This window comes from Canis lupus, chromosome 33, assembly GCF_048164855.1.
Source record: "Canis lupus baileyi chromosome 33, mCanLup2.hap1, whole genome shotgun sequence".
Taxonomy (NCBI): domain Eukaryota; kingdom Metazoa; phylum Chordata; class Mammalia; order Carnivora; family Canidae; genus Canis; species Canis lupus.
Window position 1 is genome coordinate 35,559,028 of NC_132870.1, and position 16,555 is coordinate 35,575,582.

Genomic DNA, 16,555 nt, shown 5'->3' on the forward strand with positions numbered 1-16,555 from the left:
GACTGAGGTGAGGTGATATTTCACTGTTGTTTTGATTTGCATTTACCTGATAATTAGTGATGTTGAGCATCTGGTCATGTGTCTCTTGGCTGTCTGTATGTTTTTTTTGAAAAAAAAAAATGTTTACTCAGGTCCTCTACTCATTTTTTTAAATAAGATTGATCGTTTCTTTTTGTATGAGTTGCATGAGCTCTTTATACGTTTTGGATATTAAATACTTATTGGATATATCCTTTGCAAACATCTAACATTCAATAGGTTCACTTTTTGTTTTGTTGATGGTTTTCTTTGCTCTGCAGAAGCTCTTAGTTTTGATATAGTCCCAATGGTTTATTTTGGATTTTATTTCCTTTGCCTAATGAGACATATCCATAAATATGTTGCTAAGACTGATGTTCAAGAGATTACTGGACATGTTCTCTTTTAGAAATTTCATAGTTTCAGGCCTCACATTTAGGTCTTTAACCCATTTTAAGTTTATTTTTATGGATGGTGTAATAAAGTAGTCTACTTTAATTCTTTTGCATGTAGCTGTCCAGTTTTCCCAATATAATCTATTGAAGAGACAAGCTTTTCCTCATTGTGTATTCTTTCCTCCTTTGTCATAATTTAAATGACCATATAATTGTGAGTTTATTTCTGGGCTTTCTAACTGTTTTATTGATCTGTTTTCTTTTGTACCAGCATCATACTGATTTGATTACTGTACCTTTGTAATATACTTGAAATCTGGGATTGTGATAGCTCCAGTTTAGTTTTTCTTTTTAAAGAAAGAAAAACATGCTTTGTTTTTCTTGGACTCTTCATGGTCTTTGTGGTTTCATAAAAAAAAAATAGAATTATTTGTTCTAGTTATGTGAAAATACTGTGGTATTTTTATAGGGATTGCAATGATTCTGTAGATCGCATTGGGTAGCGAAGGACATTTTAACGAATTTTTTTCCATCCCATGATCATAATACATCTTTTCATTTGTTTGTGTCATCTTCAATTTTATTCCTTAGTGTCTTAAAGTTTTAGGAATGCAACTCATTTACCTCTTTGTTATTCTTGTTGCAATGGTAAATGGGATTGTTTTTTTAAATTTCTCTTTCTGATATTTTGTTAGTATTGTATATAAGTGCAATAGATTTCTCTATATTAATTTTGTATCGTGTGATTTTACTTAATTTATTTATTATTTCTAATAGATTTTTAGTGAAGTATTTATGATTTTCTATATAGAGTATTATGTCATCTGGAAATAGTTACAGTTTTACTTCTTCCTTACCAATTTGGAGTACTTTTATTTCTTTTTCTCATCTGATTACTGCATCCAGGACTTCCAGTTCTATCCTGAACAGAAGTGGTCAGCCTGGGGTATCTTTGTTTTATTTCTGATCTTGGAGGAAAAGCTTTCAGTTTTGCATCGAGTATTATTTTTGCTGTGGGTTTTTCATATATGGCCTTTACTAGGCTAAAGTACATTTTCTCTAAACTCGTGTTGTTGAGCATTTTTATCATGAATGAATGTTGTATTTGGTAAGATATTTTTTCTGCACCTTCTGAGATGATTATTCATTTTTCATCTTTCCTCTTGTTAATGTGATGTATCATATTGGTTGATTTGTAAATATCAAGTCATTCTTATATCCCTGGAATATATCCCACTTGAATGTGGCGAATATCCTTTTACTGTATTGTTAAATTCAGTTTGCTATTTTTTTTTTTTTAAGATTTTTGTATCTGTGTTCCTCAGGGATGTTGGCTTATAGTGGGTTTGTTGTTGTTATTGTTGTTGCTGTTTCCTGTGTTTTTTAAAGTTCGTTTTTAGTGTCTTTGTTTTGTTTTGGTACCAGAGTAATGCTGACCTCATAGAATGAATTTGGCAGTTTTCCTTCTGCTTCAAATTTTTTGAAATAGTTTGGGAATAAGTATAAGCTGTAATTTCAGTTGTTGGTGGAATTCACCTGTAGATCCATCTGGTTTTGGACTTTTGTTTGTTGGGAATTTTTTGATTACCAATTCAATTTCATAATTAGTATTCAGTTTGTTCAATTTTTATTCATGATTCAGTTTTGGAAGATTGTATTTCTTTTTATTTTTTTTAAAATAGATCATCCTAATACATTTTCTCCTTCGTGTTTCTATTCAATTTCAGTCTGATATACTCGTTCTTGAAAAAACTGCATATGTCTAATCTCAATAAAATATAAAGATGATCTTGAGTAGATAAAACACTGTCAAGAAATTGTGTTTATTTGATTTTCTTTCCTATATTCTATGTATATTGTGGTATTTGAGGTATGAATTAAATTTACTAATTTGAACTTGCTATTATAATTTTGTAACAATTGACATGACACAACTCTGCATCACAAATGTACATTTGCCTGTGTTAGAATGTTAATTTACTCAGTTAATTTTTTTCTCTTTGATGATCTGAACAGCATTACTATATCAAATATTGGTTTTCCTTTTTTTTAGTATTCTATTTATTTATTTATGAGAAACACAGAGGCAGAGACATAGACAGAGGGAGAAGCAGACTCCCTGTGGGGAGTCTGATGTGGGACTTGATCCCACCCGGGATCACAAACTCATCCAAAGGCACACACTCAACCATTGAGCCACCCAGATGTCCCAAATATTGGTTTTCTATTAGTGACAGAAAAGAAAAAGGACTCTAGCCATCATGATTTTGTTAGTGATCAGAAAATTCAGTAATAGTTGGGCAGAAATTTTTTCAGGGACTTAATTTGTTAATGTTATTTTAAAAGCCTAAATGTTGAAAGTCCCTACCATGTGATCAAAATTTTAATGAAATAATAGGTAAGATAAATTCTTCTTATTGATTAAAGAATAAGCAAAAGACATGTTCAATACTTAATTTACAATATAGATTTTCAACCTAAATGAAATCTGATCACTGGCTTATCAGGGATTGATCTTTGCCTTATATGCATTGTACAGGGCATCTCCAGCACCAGACTCCCTACTTACGGAATCTCTTTTACTTTGCTATATGCCAGCCAATACATGCAGAATGTTCTTCCCATTCTATGATCCTAATAAGCGCTGAGTGACAGCAGTTCCCAAACCACTTACAGAAAATGGAATTGTATTAGTGCTTTATGGTTTATAGCAGAAATACACATTTGTAAATTATAAAAGAGGGAAGTTAAAAAATCAATGAAATATGACAATGTATATTAGGCTGTCATTTTTATTAAGTGATTATTTTACTTTAATTAACATCAGAATGGTAGCTTAAGAATATTTCCATAATTTAAAAAGAAATATAGTGTACTTTAAAGCTCAATTCAAAATTAGAGAACTAATATTCTCACTACTTTAAGAAAATGCACTGCTCTTTGGAATAATAAAACTTGGTAGTAAATTATCATTTGTCTGTAGTCTCTATTGTTATGAATTCAGGTAGTTCTAATGGCTTTTAGAATGAATGAACCCTTAACAAGGGATTTGAAAGGTAATATAATTTAAAAGGCAAAGAACAGTCATTTCAGTTTAGAGTGGTGTAAAATGCTGTCAAGCTGATTCATGGAATAATATTAGAATAAAGCTCTATTCCAAACCAACAAAGGTCTCCATTGTAACAAAGGAAACTAAGTCTCTATGATCATTCTAGCACAGTATTTGCAACACAATGCAATATTCTACAGATAATTGATAGCAGTTGTGAAAATAACAGAAAAAAAGTCCAACTTGCTTATGCATTTGCACTTTGAGCATTAAGGCAAAGCATGTTAGGTGTAAAAAGATACCAATGGCAAGAGTGATTAGATATATGAATAAGTTACATTTATATTTTCCAAAACTGAATACTTAAATCCAAAACTCTATATATACCCATTTATTTTCTTGTGTTCATCCAATCATTAAATAATCAAATGGAATACTTACTATGTATTCAGAAATATGTTCGCTGGGCAATTAAGACACACAGTTGATATGTCTTCAAGAACTTTATTTTTACTATGTGGCTTCCTAAGGTATAAAACAGAGTTTTCCACACAGTCCTATTCACAAAGTATCTGTTTGCTCCCTCTCAGTATTTCTAATTCAGAGGGCATTGTGGACCTCCACCAGTTTCAGCCATTGGACTAAACTGTCAAATAACCTTATATTTTCATCAAAGAAATTTTAAAACTGTTATAAAAGAATTAATGCAGGATTAATTCACTTTAGAAATAGATATTAAGGAATCTATATATTTCTCTCTTTTAGTATTCATTCCTCAAGTTTCACTAATGAATACTCATAAGAAAAATATAGACTGTCACTATTTGTATGAAGTATATAAATTAAAATAAGAAAGAACAAAGACCATCAATACACTTAACAGTTTTTAGGTAAGATTATTAGATTTTAACTATTTCTATAATTTTTAAAAGTTTTTATTTGAATTCTAGCTAATTAACATACAGTGTAATATTGGTTTTAGGAGCAGAATTTAGTGACTCATCACTTACATATAACAGCAGTGCTCATCATAAGTGCCCTCCTTAATATCCATCACCCATTTAACCCATCCCCCACCCTACTCCCCTACAGCAACCCTCAGTTTGTTCTCTATAGTTAAGTCTCTTACGGTTTACCTCCCTCTATTTTTTTCTCCCTTCTCTGATGTACATCTGTTTTGTTTCTTAAATTTTACATGAGTGAAATCATATTGTATTTGTGTTTCTCTGCCTGACTTATTTTGCTTAGCATAATATACTAGTTCTATTCAAGTTGTTGCAAATGTCAGGATTTCTTTCTTTCTTTCTTTCTTTCTTTCTTTCTTTCTTTCTTCTTTCTTTCTTTCTTTCTTTCTTTCTTTCTTTCTTTTTTTTCTTTCTTTTCTTTTTTTTTTTTGAGAGGGAGAGTGCTTGAATAGAAGGGCAGCACAAGGGGAGAAGGAGAGAGAAGAGAGAAATATTAAGTAGGTCCACAGTTATCATGGAGCCTGATGCAGAGCTCAGTCTCACAACCCTGAGATCATGACCTGAGCCAAAATAGTAAGATGCTTAACCAACTGAACCATACAGGTGGCTCAAGATTTCATTCTTTTTTGTTAGCTGAGATTCTATATCTATATATCTCTATCTATTATCTATCTATCTATCTATCTATCTATCTATCTATCTATCTACCATCATCATCATCATCATCTATCTATCACCTCTTCTTTATCCATTCATTGGTTGATGGACATTTGGACTATTTCCATAATTTGGCTATTGTTGATAATGCTGCTAAACTTTAGTGTGCATGTGCCCCTTTGAATCAGTATTTTGTGTCATCTGGGTAAATACCTAGTAGTGCAATTGTTAGGTTGCAGGGTAGTTCTATTTTTAATTTTTTGAGGAGCCTCCATACTGTTTTCCATAGTGGCTGCACCAGTTTGCATTCCCACCAACAGTGTAAGGGGATTTTTCTTTCTTTGCATCCTCACAAATATCTGCTGTTTCCACTGTTGTTGATTTTAGCTATTCTGACAAGTGTGAGGTGGTATCTCATCATGGTTTTGATTTGTATTTCCCTGATAATGATTGATGCTGAGCGTCTTTCATGTGTCTGTTGGCCATCTGGATGTCTTGTTTGGAGAAATGTCTGTTCATGTCTTTTGCCCCTGTCTTGATTGGATTATTATTATTTTTTAATGTGTGTTGAGTTTTAGAAGTTCTTTATAGATTTTGGATATAAATCATTTATTAGATATGTTACTTGCAAATATCTTCTCTCATTCCAAAGGTTGCCTTTTAGTTATGTTGATTGTTTCTTTCACTGTGTCAAAGTTTTTTATCTTGATGGGGTCCCAATACTTAATTTTTATTTTTTTATTTTTATTTTTATTTTTTTGCCTCTGGAGATACGTCTAGTAAGAAGCTTCTATGGATGATGTCAAAGAGATTGCTGCCTGTGTTCTTCTCTGGGATTTTTGTGGTTTCCTGTCTTACATTTAGAACTTTCATCCATTTTGAATTTTATTTTTATGTATGGTATAAGAAAGTGGTCCAGTTTCATTCTTCTGCATGTAGCTGTCCAGCTTTCCCAGCACCGTCCTGTTTTTAATAACTTACTGACCAATTTGTACTTAAATATATACACATTTCTACATATATTATAGGTATGTTTAAAAAATTGGATTAAAAAAAAAGTTAGGGGGCACCCTGGGTGGTTCAGTGGTTTAGCGCTGCCTTCAGCCTAGGGCATGATCCTGGAGACCCGGATAGAGTCCCATGTCAGGTTCCCTGCATGGAGCCTGCCTCTCCCTCTACCTGTTTCTGCCTCTCTCTCTCTTAATCTCTCTCTCTCAGTCTCTCTCTCTCTCTCTCTCTTTCTCTCTCTGTGTCTCTCATGAATAAATAAATAAAATCTTTAAAAAAAATTTAGGGGGTGCCTGGCTGGCTCAGTCCATAGACAATGTGACTCTTGATCTTGGGGGTGGGAGTTCAGGCCCCACATTGTGTGCAGAGATTACTTTAAAAAATAAATTTAAAAAAATGCTGAAAAAAAAAGATGGTTTGAAGACACCAATCCTAATGATGCTACTTACCTATTTTGGTAAAATTAATAGTAATTTACATTACTAATATTTCACTTTCTAGAATCAGTGGAGTTTCATGAATAGATGAAACAATATTGAATATAGCACAGTAACAAGATGAGTCAACATTTCTTTGCTGTGAGCTGGTTAGATCACTTTTTGGTAGAAATTCCTGACAGAATTTTTTTTTTTTTTTTTGAGAGAAACTCCCTGAGTCAGCTTAAGCAAAGTGGACACATTCTGTTAAATATAATGAGTAGCTTTCTTATGACCAAGAAACTAACAGGAGTCAACATAAACAAGAGCCATGTTTTTAAGGATATGTGATCTCTGTCTCCTTTTTTTTTTTTTCCCATGAGTTTATAGTCCATGTGTCTCTAGACTATAGTAAACACAATATAGTTGGGAGACACCATTTCTACTAACAGCTCCTGAAGTCTTTGTCTCAAAGATTCATTTACATAGTGATAGTTTTTTCTTTTGAAATTCACATGTCAGATTTATCTGGAAGGAAACATGATCAATTAAGTTCGGTGTCCACACAAGATCAATAGTCAGGGGATAAGACAAAATTTTTCAAATGGTGTTCTTGCACTAACTATGCTGTTTGGCAAGGTCAGTTCCTGGAGGAAGACAGTGCTTAGATAATAAATTTCATTATGTTAGCTTTTGGAAGAACAGGCCTCAGGCAGTATAGCCCAATGACTATATAATTACTGAAAATGCATACACATAGAACCTATACAATTAATTTAGTGAGATTACATGTTCTTTAAGGGGAGTCAGACAAAAGATTGCAAGAATATTACTTCTGGAGAAGTAAACATAAACCATTAAGAACTGTTAATGAAAGTTCAAAATTAATAAAACTTTTTGTAAGGTAGCATTCGCAGCTCTGATAATAACATTTTTCTTATAAGTCTCCATATAATATAGCAGTAGAACTCTGAAAATCACACTTATAGATTGATTTGTGTCTTCAGTTTAAGATGTAACCCAGTTCTGCCAAAAGAGAATATTGAGAGACAATTGGAAAAAAGATATAAATATTTCTCTTAAGCAATATGAAGAAAGCATTGGGTTCTTCTGGGGAAGCTCTCTTTGTTTTTTGTTTGTTCAGGTTTTTTTAATTTTTGTTTTTGGACTTTATTTATTTATCTTTTAATTTTTATTTAAATTCAATTAATCAACATATAATGTTTTATTTGTTTCAGGGGCAGAGGTCAGTGATTCATCAGACTTTTATAATACCCAGTGCTCATTACATCATGTGCTCTCCTTAATGTCCATTACCCAGTTATCCCTACGCACCTACCCCTCTAGGACCTTCAGTTTGTTTCCTATGATTAAAAGTTTCTTATTCTCTCTCTCTCTCTCTCTGTGTGACTATCATAAATAAATAAAAATTAAAAAAAAAAAAAGGGATCCCTGTGAAGCGCAGAAGTTTGGCGCCTGCCTTTGGCCCAGGGCGCGATCCTGGAGACCCGGGATTGAATCCCACGTCGGGTTCCCAGTGTATGGAGCCTGCTTCTCCCTTTGCCTATGTCTCTGCCTCTCTCTCTCTCTCTGTGTGACTATCATAAATAAATAAAAAATTAAAAAAAAAGTTTCTTATGGTTTGTCTTCCTCTTTGACTTCATTGCATTTTGTTTTTTTTCCTCTCTTCTATGATTCTCTGTTTTGTTTCTTAAATTCCACATATGAGTAAGATCATATGATAATTGTCTTTCTCTTATTGACTTATTTCGCTTAGCATAATATCCTTTAGTTCTATCCACTTCATTGCAAAGGGCAAGATTTCATTTTTTGATGGCTGAGTAGTATTCCATTCCACTTTGATGGCTGATATATATATATATGATATACCCCTTCCTCTCTATCCATACATCTGTCAGTGGACACCTGGGCTCTTTCCATAGTTTGGCTATCATGGACATTGCTGCTATAAACATTAGGATGCAGGTGCCCTTTTGGATCACTACATTTGTACCCTTAGGGTAAACACCTGATAGTGCAATTAGTGGGTTGTAAGGTAACTCTATTTTCAACTTTTTGAGGAACCTCCATGCCGTTTTACAGGGTGGCTGTACTGGTTTGCATTCCCATGAAGAGTATATGAAGCTTCCCCTTTCTCTGCAACTTCATCAACATCTCTTGTTTTGGGACGCCTACGTGGCTCAGTGGGCGTGATCCTGGGATCCAAGATTGAGTCCCACATCGGGCTCCTTGAGGGAGCCTGCTTCTCCCTCTTTCTATGTTTCTGACTCTTCCTCTGTGTCTCTCATGAATAAATAAAATATTTTTTAAAAAACCCTCTTATTACCTGACTTGTTGATTTTAGCCATTCTGACTGGTGTGAGGTGGTATTTCATTGTGGTTTTGATTAGTATTTCCCTGATGCCAAGTTATGTGGAACATTTTTTCATATGTTTGTTGGCCATTTTCATGTCTTCTTTGGAGAAATATCTGTCCATGTCTTCTGCTCATTTCTTGATTGGATTATTTTTTCTTTGGGTGAGTGTTGAATTTGAAAAGTTCTTTATAGATTTTGAATACCAGCCCTTTATCTGATATGTTTTTTTGTTTGTTTGTTTTGTTTTTTGTTTTTTTTTTATAATTTTTTTTAATTTATTTATGATAGGCACACAGTGAGAGAGAGAGAGGCAGAGACACACACAGGCAGAGGAAGAAGCAGGCTCCATGCACCGGGAGCCCGATGTGGGATTCGATCCCGGGTCTCCAGGATCGTGCCCTGGGCCAAAGACAGGCGCCAAACCGCTGCGCCACCCAGGGATCCCTATCTGATATGTTATTTGCAAATATTTCTTAAATTCTGTTGGTGCCTTGGTTTTGTCTACTGTTTCCTTTCCTGTGCAAAATCTTTTTAGCTTGATGAAGTCCTAATAGTTCATTTTTGCCTTTGTTTCCCTTGCCTTTGGAGATATGTCTAGTAAGAAGTTGGTATAGCATGTATTCTCCCCTAGAATTTTGATAATTTCCTATCTCATATTTAGTCTTACATCCATTTTGAGTCTATTTTTATGTGTAGCATAAGGAAATGGTCCAGTTTCATTCTTCTGCGTGTAGCTGTCCAATTTTCTCACCATTTGTTGAAGAGACTGTGTTTTTGGGATCCCTGGGTGGTGCAGCGGTTTAGCGCCTGCCTTTGGCCCAGGGCGTGATCCTGGGGACCCAGGATGGAATCCCACGTCGGGCTCCCGGTGCATGGAGCCTGCTTCTCCCTCTGCCTGTGTCTCTGCCTCTCTCTCTCTCTCTCTCTCTCTGTGTGACTATCATAAATAAATAAAAATTAAAAAAAAAAGAGACTGTGTTTTCTCCAGTAGCTATTCTTTCCTGCTTTGTCAAAGATTAGTTGACCATAGAGCTGAGGGTCTATTTCTGGGTTCTCTATTCTGATCCACTGATCTGTGTGTCTGTCTTTGTGCCAGTCCTATACTGTCTTGATGATTACAGCTTTGTAATAGAGCTTGAAGTCCAGAATTGTGAAGCTACCAGTTTTGGTTTTCTTTTTCAACATTCCTTCGGCTATTTTTTTTTTCCATTAAATTTTAGGATTATGTGTTCCAGCTTTGTGAAATAAATTGATGATATTTTGATAAGGATTGCACTGAATGTATAAATTGCTCTAGGTAGCATAGACATTTTAACAATATTTGTTTTTCAAAACCATGAGCATAGAACACTTTTCCATTTCTTTGTGCCTTCCTCAATTCCTTTCATGAGTGTTTTATAATTTTCTGAATATGGATCCTTTTCCCCTTTGGTTAGGCTTATTCGATTTTAGAACAAAGGACACCTCCAGATTTAAGTGAAGAGGAGGAAAATCATTTATCATTCAAATGAATATCAAAAGATAGCTGTGGTGGCAATCTTTATATCAGACAAATTAGATTTTAAACCAAAGATTTAATAAGAGGTGAAGAAGGACACTATATCATATTTAAAAGTTCTATCCAACAAGAAGATCTAATAATTGTAAATATTTATGCCCCTAACATGGGAACAGCCAATTATATAAGCCAATTGATAAAATTAAAGAAACACATCAATAATAATACAATAATAATAGGGGACTTTAATACTTCATTAACTGCAAAGGACAAATAATCTAAGTAGAATATCAGCAAGAAAACAAGGGCTTTGAATGATACACTGGACCAGATGGACTTCCAGATATATTCGGAATATTCCATCCTAAAACAACAGAATACACATTCTTCTCAAGTGTACATTCTCCAAAATAGATCACATACTGCATCACACACTGGATCTTTTTGATACCAAAATATTGGGATCATTCCTGCATATTTTTGGACCACAATGCTTTGGCCCTGGAACTCAATCACAAGAGGAAATTTGGAAAAACAATATCAAATACAGGAGGACTAAAGAGCATCCTACTAAAGAATAAGTGGATAAACCAGGAAATTAAAGAAGAATTTTTAAAAATCATGGAAACAAATGAAAATACAATTGTTCCAAACCTTTGGAATGCAGCAAAGGTGGTCCTATGGAGGAAGTCCTTTCTTCTCAAGAACAAGAAAGGACTCAAACAACCTAACCCTACACTTAAAGGAGCTGGAGAAAGAACAGCAAATAAAGCCTAAATCCAGCAGGAGAAGAGAACTCAATGAAATAGAAACAAAAGAACAGTAGAACAGATTAATGAAACTAAGAGCTGGTTCTTTGAAAGAATTAATAAGATTGATAAACCCCTGGCCAGACTTATCAAAAAGACAAGAGAAAGGACCCAAATAAATAAAATCATGAATGAAAGAAGAGAGATTCCGACCAACACCAAAGAAATACAATTATAAGAACATACTATGAATAACTATATGCCAACAAACTAGGGAATCTGGAAGAAATAGATGCATCCCTAGAGACATATAAACTACCAAAACTGAAAAGGGAAGGAATAGTAAACCTGAACAGACCCATAACGAGCAAGGAAATTGAAACACTAACCAAAAATCTTCCAACAAACAAGAGCCTAGGGCCAAGTGGCTTCCCAGGGGAATTCTACCAAACTTTTAAAGAATAATTAATACTTACTCTTCTGAAGCGGTTTCAAAAAAATAGAAATGGAAGGAAAATTTCTAAACTCATTCTATGAGACCAGCATTAACTTGTTCCCAAAACCAAGGACCCCACCAAAAAGGAGAATTCCAGACCAATATCCCTGATGAATATGGATGCAAAAATTATCACCAAAATATTAGCCAGTAAGATCCAAAAGTACATTAAAAGGATTATTGACCATGACCAAGTGGAATTTATTCCTGGGCCACAGGGGTGGTTCAACATTTACAAATCAATCAATGTGATACACTCATTAATAAAAGACAAGAACCATATATGATCCTCTCAATAGACACAGAAAAAGTATTTGACAAAGTACAGCATCCTTTCTCGATTAAAACTCTTCACAGTGTAGGGATAGAGGGAACATACCACAATATTTTAAAAGCCGTATATGAATAGCCCACAGTGAATATCATCAATGGGGAAAAACTGAGAGCTTTTCCCCTAAAGTCAGGAACACAGCGGTTATGCCACTATCACCACTGTTGTTCAGCATAGTACTAGAAATCCGAGCCTCAGCAATCAGACAACAACAAAAAGATAAAAAGCATCAAAATCAACAAAGAATAAGTCAATTTCTGACTGTTTGGGGAAGCTCTCTTTGATCTCGTAGTTTCTAGTCCTGTAATCAGAGAGCTGAATAACAAGACTTGTGGAATAGATTTTTCACTACAAAATCTGGGTAATGGTTGGCTATTTTTCCTGGTTGCTTCTGTTCCTAACTTAATCAATAACCATGCAATGGATTTATAGTAGTGAATTCTGACTTAATGATTACCCCAGAGATTCTGTAAACTGTCATATATCAGCTATTCAAAGACAAAGGTAATTATTAGTCAAGAAAGAAGAAAATTTCAGAGGCATAAAACAATAGACAATCATATAGCTTGAGCTAGAGATCAACTGATTTAAACTGTGCTTCACCTTCTTTGGCTTTCATCCTCCCACTGAGACCAACTGTCTACCTTAAGAATACTGTTCCAATGGTGATAACAGAAGCTTAAGAGACGCAAGTTAAAGTAAGCAAGCACTCTTGATGTCTTGGTTTAGAATTGGCATGCCATCATTTTTGTCTTAGCCTATTGGCCAAGTCTAGTTATATGACCAAACGCAAAGTCAAGAAATAGGGTAACACATGCCACAAATTCAGTGAAAGGACACATGAAGTCACACAACCAAGGACAAGAATACAAGAAGGAGTGAAAAATTTCATCCAACATTGCAATTGGACACAGGAGCCTGATGTTCTAAATAAATGACTCATATTTATGTAAGGCTTTTTGTAGTAAAGAAACTAGAAGTCTAAAAAGTCTGATCTCCAGCCACCTTTCTTCTCAAGATTGTGAATAGATCCAATTATGCCAAAAATAGAAAAGTCACAAAAAATTATTTTCACTTGCAAGGCATTCTACAACCTGGTCATGGATGGATATTATGTTTTACCACACAAAAAGTCCTCATCAACTCCTGCCCACTTAATAAATATTTTTACAACTTTTTTTTTGATAATATAAATTACATTTGCTAAAATGTATATTATTTCTACATTTTAGCAAATGTAAGCAAATGCACCTAAGCAAAGAGAATTAAAAACATAACTTCCGTAAGCTACCTAAGAGGAAAAATATTAATTGAAATTAACAAAGCAGAAGATACATACAGAAACAAAACAAAATTATGTAAATAATTAGCATGAAGTAAGATATCAAGAATGCATCTAAGTGTATTTGAAATTTTAATTAATGAAAACTACTTAGAAATACCTATTAAAAGAGAAACAATGAGGGACACCTGGGTGGCTCAGTTGATTGAGCATTTGACTTGATTTTGGTTCAGGTGATGATCTTAGGGTCTCGAGATTGAGCCTTGTTTTGGGCTTAATGCTGGGCAGCATGGAGCCTTCTTGTAATTCTCTCTCTCTCCCCCTGCCCTTCCTACCACAGCCACCACCCTCTGCTTATATGTGCTTTCTCTCTCTCTCAAAAAAAAAAAAAAAAAAAGACAAATAATCAGAGTGTATACACTGCTTTAAAGAACATAGTTGAAATGACACATACGTTTCACAAATGAAGTAGGGAGATGCATTAAACTAGGGGAAGAAATCTGCTATTACAATTTCTGACAAAATGTAATTGAGGATGAGAAATTGATAGGAATTAATACAAGGAGAAATATTTTTTAAATTAATAATAAAAGGGGCACCTGGATGGCTCGGTGGTTGAACATGTGCCCTTGGCTCAGGTTATGATCCCAGGGTCCAGGGATTGAATTCTGCATCAGGCTCCTGCAGGGAGCCTACCATTCCCTCTGCCTATATCTCTGTCTCTCTCTCGGTGTCTCTCATGAATAAATAAAATCTTCTTTAAAATTAATAATAAAAGTTTAACACTTTGAATCATATGATTATATAAAATAGAACCTCAAGCTGACAGTTACAAACTTATGTTAATCATTACATCTTTCAAACTATGTATCAAGTAGTAGAAAACGTGTAAATCTATAGAAGATTTGAAAACCCCAGTGATAACATTTGACCTAGCTGATACATAGGAAACTGTATCCCTTCAAACCATTATATACTATGGGAAATATAATACTTTAAACAAAACTAATATTTCAAAATGACCATGCCCTAGATTAAAGTTTCTTGCTAATTTCCAAAGTTATAATGTTCTCAACTATAAAGCAGTTACATTAGAAATCAACAATGAGAGGATAAACCTTTTATATAAAAATAAAGAAAAATTTTATAAATAATTTGAGATAATGGAAAAATTATAGTTGCAATAATAAAAAGGATTTAAACAAAAGGATCAAATATGTTGTAAGGTTGAGAATTCACATAATAATAATTAAATTAGATTTTATTCCTAATCCTTTAAGAAGAGATGACTATTATGTTTCCTTAATATAAAACATGTGATATCTTCCAGTTTTTATTCATAATAATTATTAAAATATTATTCAACTAGTACCATAGACTTTTTTTTTATGATTGTTGATTGATCCTCATAATCATCTCAAGTGAAACCCTAGCTTCTCTTTACATATCAAATTAGTTTCTTACTTCATTGGTAATTATTTTCTAATGAAAATAAAACAATGCACAATTCAAAGGAAGAAATTAATTTAATCATATAACTATTACTTTACAAATAAAAGTAGCAATATAATTATCACTCTGAGGCTTCTACCATAGTATGTTTCATATTAATTAAGGTAAAGGCCTGTTGAAGAATTATTACTAAAATTATTTTCTCTTTAAAAATAGTATATTAAATAATAAGTATCCTTGGGGCAGCTGGGGTAGTTCAGTGGTTTAGCGCCACCATCAGCCCAGGGCCTGATCCTGGAGACCCGGGATCAAGTCCCGCATTGGGCTCCCTGCGTGGAGCCTGCTTCTCCCTCGGCCTGTGTCTCTGCCTCTCTCTCTCTCTCTTTCTCTCTCTCTCTCTCTGTCTGTCTCTCATGAATAAATAAATAAAATCTAAATAAATAAATAAATAATAAATATCCAGTAAACTTGTGAAATATTTCCTCTATTTCATGATGTGATATATTTCCTTGGAGTAACTGACTGTAAATACGAATAACAAAAGGAAAAAGAATCAGATCCTCACAAGATAAAAGCTGAACAAGCTGAAATTCAACAACTTTTTTGTGGATCTCAGTGAATTCAAGTCACAGGACCAATTACCGCCTTGAAAACTGGAGAGACAAAATACAGAGAAAGCAAATCAACTTACCTGAAGCATAATCTACTGGTACTGGTAAATAGTAGGAACACTTAAATGGTAAGTTGACCAACTAGCTAGAGGATTAGTGTGGACAAACTTGAGTTAAAAACTCTTGAAAGTTTATTCCAAGTAGCCACCACATTTTCTTTTTTTTTTTATGGTTTTATTTATTTATTCATGAAACACAGAGAGTGAAAGGCAGAGACACAGGCAGAGGGAGAAGCAGGCTGGCTCTCTGCAGCAAGCCTGATGCGGGACTAGATCGAAGGATCCCTGGGATCACCACCTGAGCCAAAGGCAGATGTGTAACCACTGAGCCACCCAGGCTCCCCCAGCCACCATATATTTTCATGGGTTTTACTTTCAGAAGTTCTACCAGTTTCTCACAAAAACAGAGAAAAATCCCCTAATGCCTGACTAGGGGAATGGAGCAATAACAGTTTTAAGTTATGCCTAGGGAAAAAAAAAAAAAAAGCATTTTGAAATATTTCCAGGAGAAAAAAATAGTTATTTTTAAGTAATCTCAAAGAATTTTCTACAGCAGCAAAGTCTTACTCAGCAAGATTTCAAAAAGATGTCATGAGCCTTTTTGGATTTGGGAATAGAAAAATACCCAACTCTAACCTTTTTTCTCATCCAAAGAGATTAGGAAACAAAAAACAAAAAAACAAAACAAAAACAAAAAAACTAAGAAGTACCTGTGAATATCACAGCACAGACAGGCTGACCAAGATTGAGATCTAATAAGAGAATTGTAGAATGTTTTCTGACACCCCTTAACTAACCCCACTCTTTACCGCCACAACCACAGGGCTCCAATTAAATAACATTTACAGTTAAAAGATCTACTAGGGACAGACTCTAAGAAGGAGTTTCTAGGGAAACCCAAACACAACAGAGGAGAATGAAAAAATCACTTGAAGAAATAAAAGCCTCAGACACATATAGATACAACAAAAAGTAGACACATACTAGCTCCAACTAAGCAAGCATAAAACATTACACTAATGTCCTATATGCCTCTGTTCCCATTGCCATGTCGAGCTTTTAACAAAAATTTACAAGTCCTATGAAAAGGAAAGAAAAGAAGCAACCTGAAGAAACAATGCAGATATGAGAATTAGACTAAATTTAACAAGGATTTTAGCATTATCAGATCAGGAGTTTAAAATAACCATGA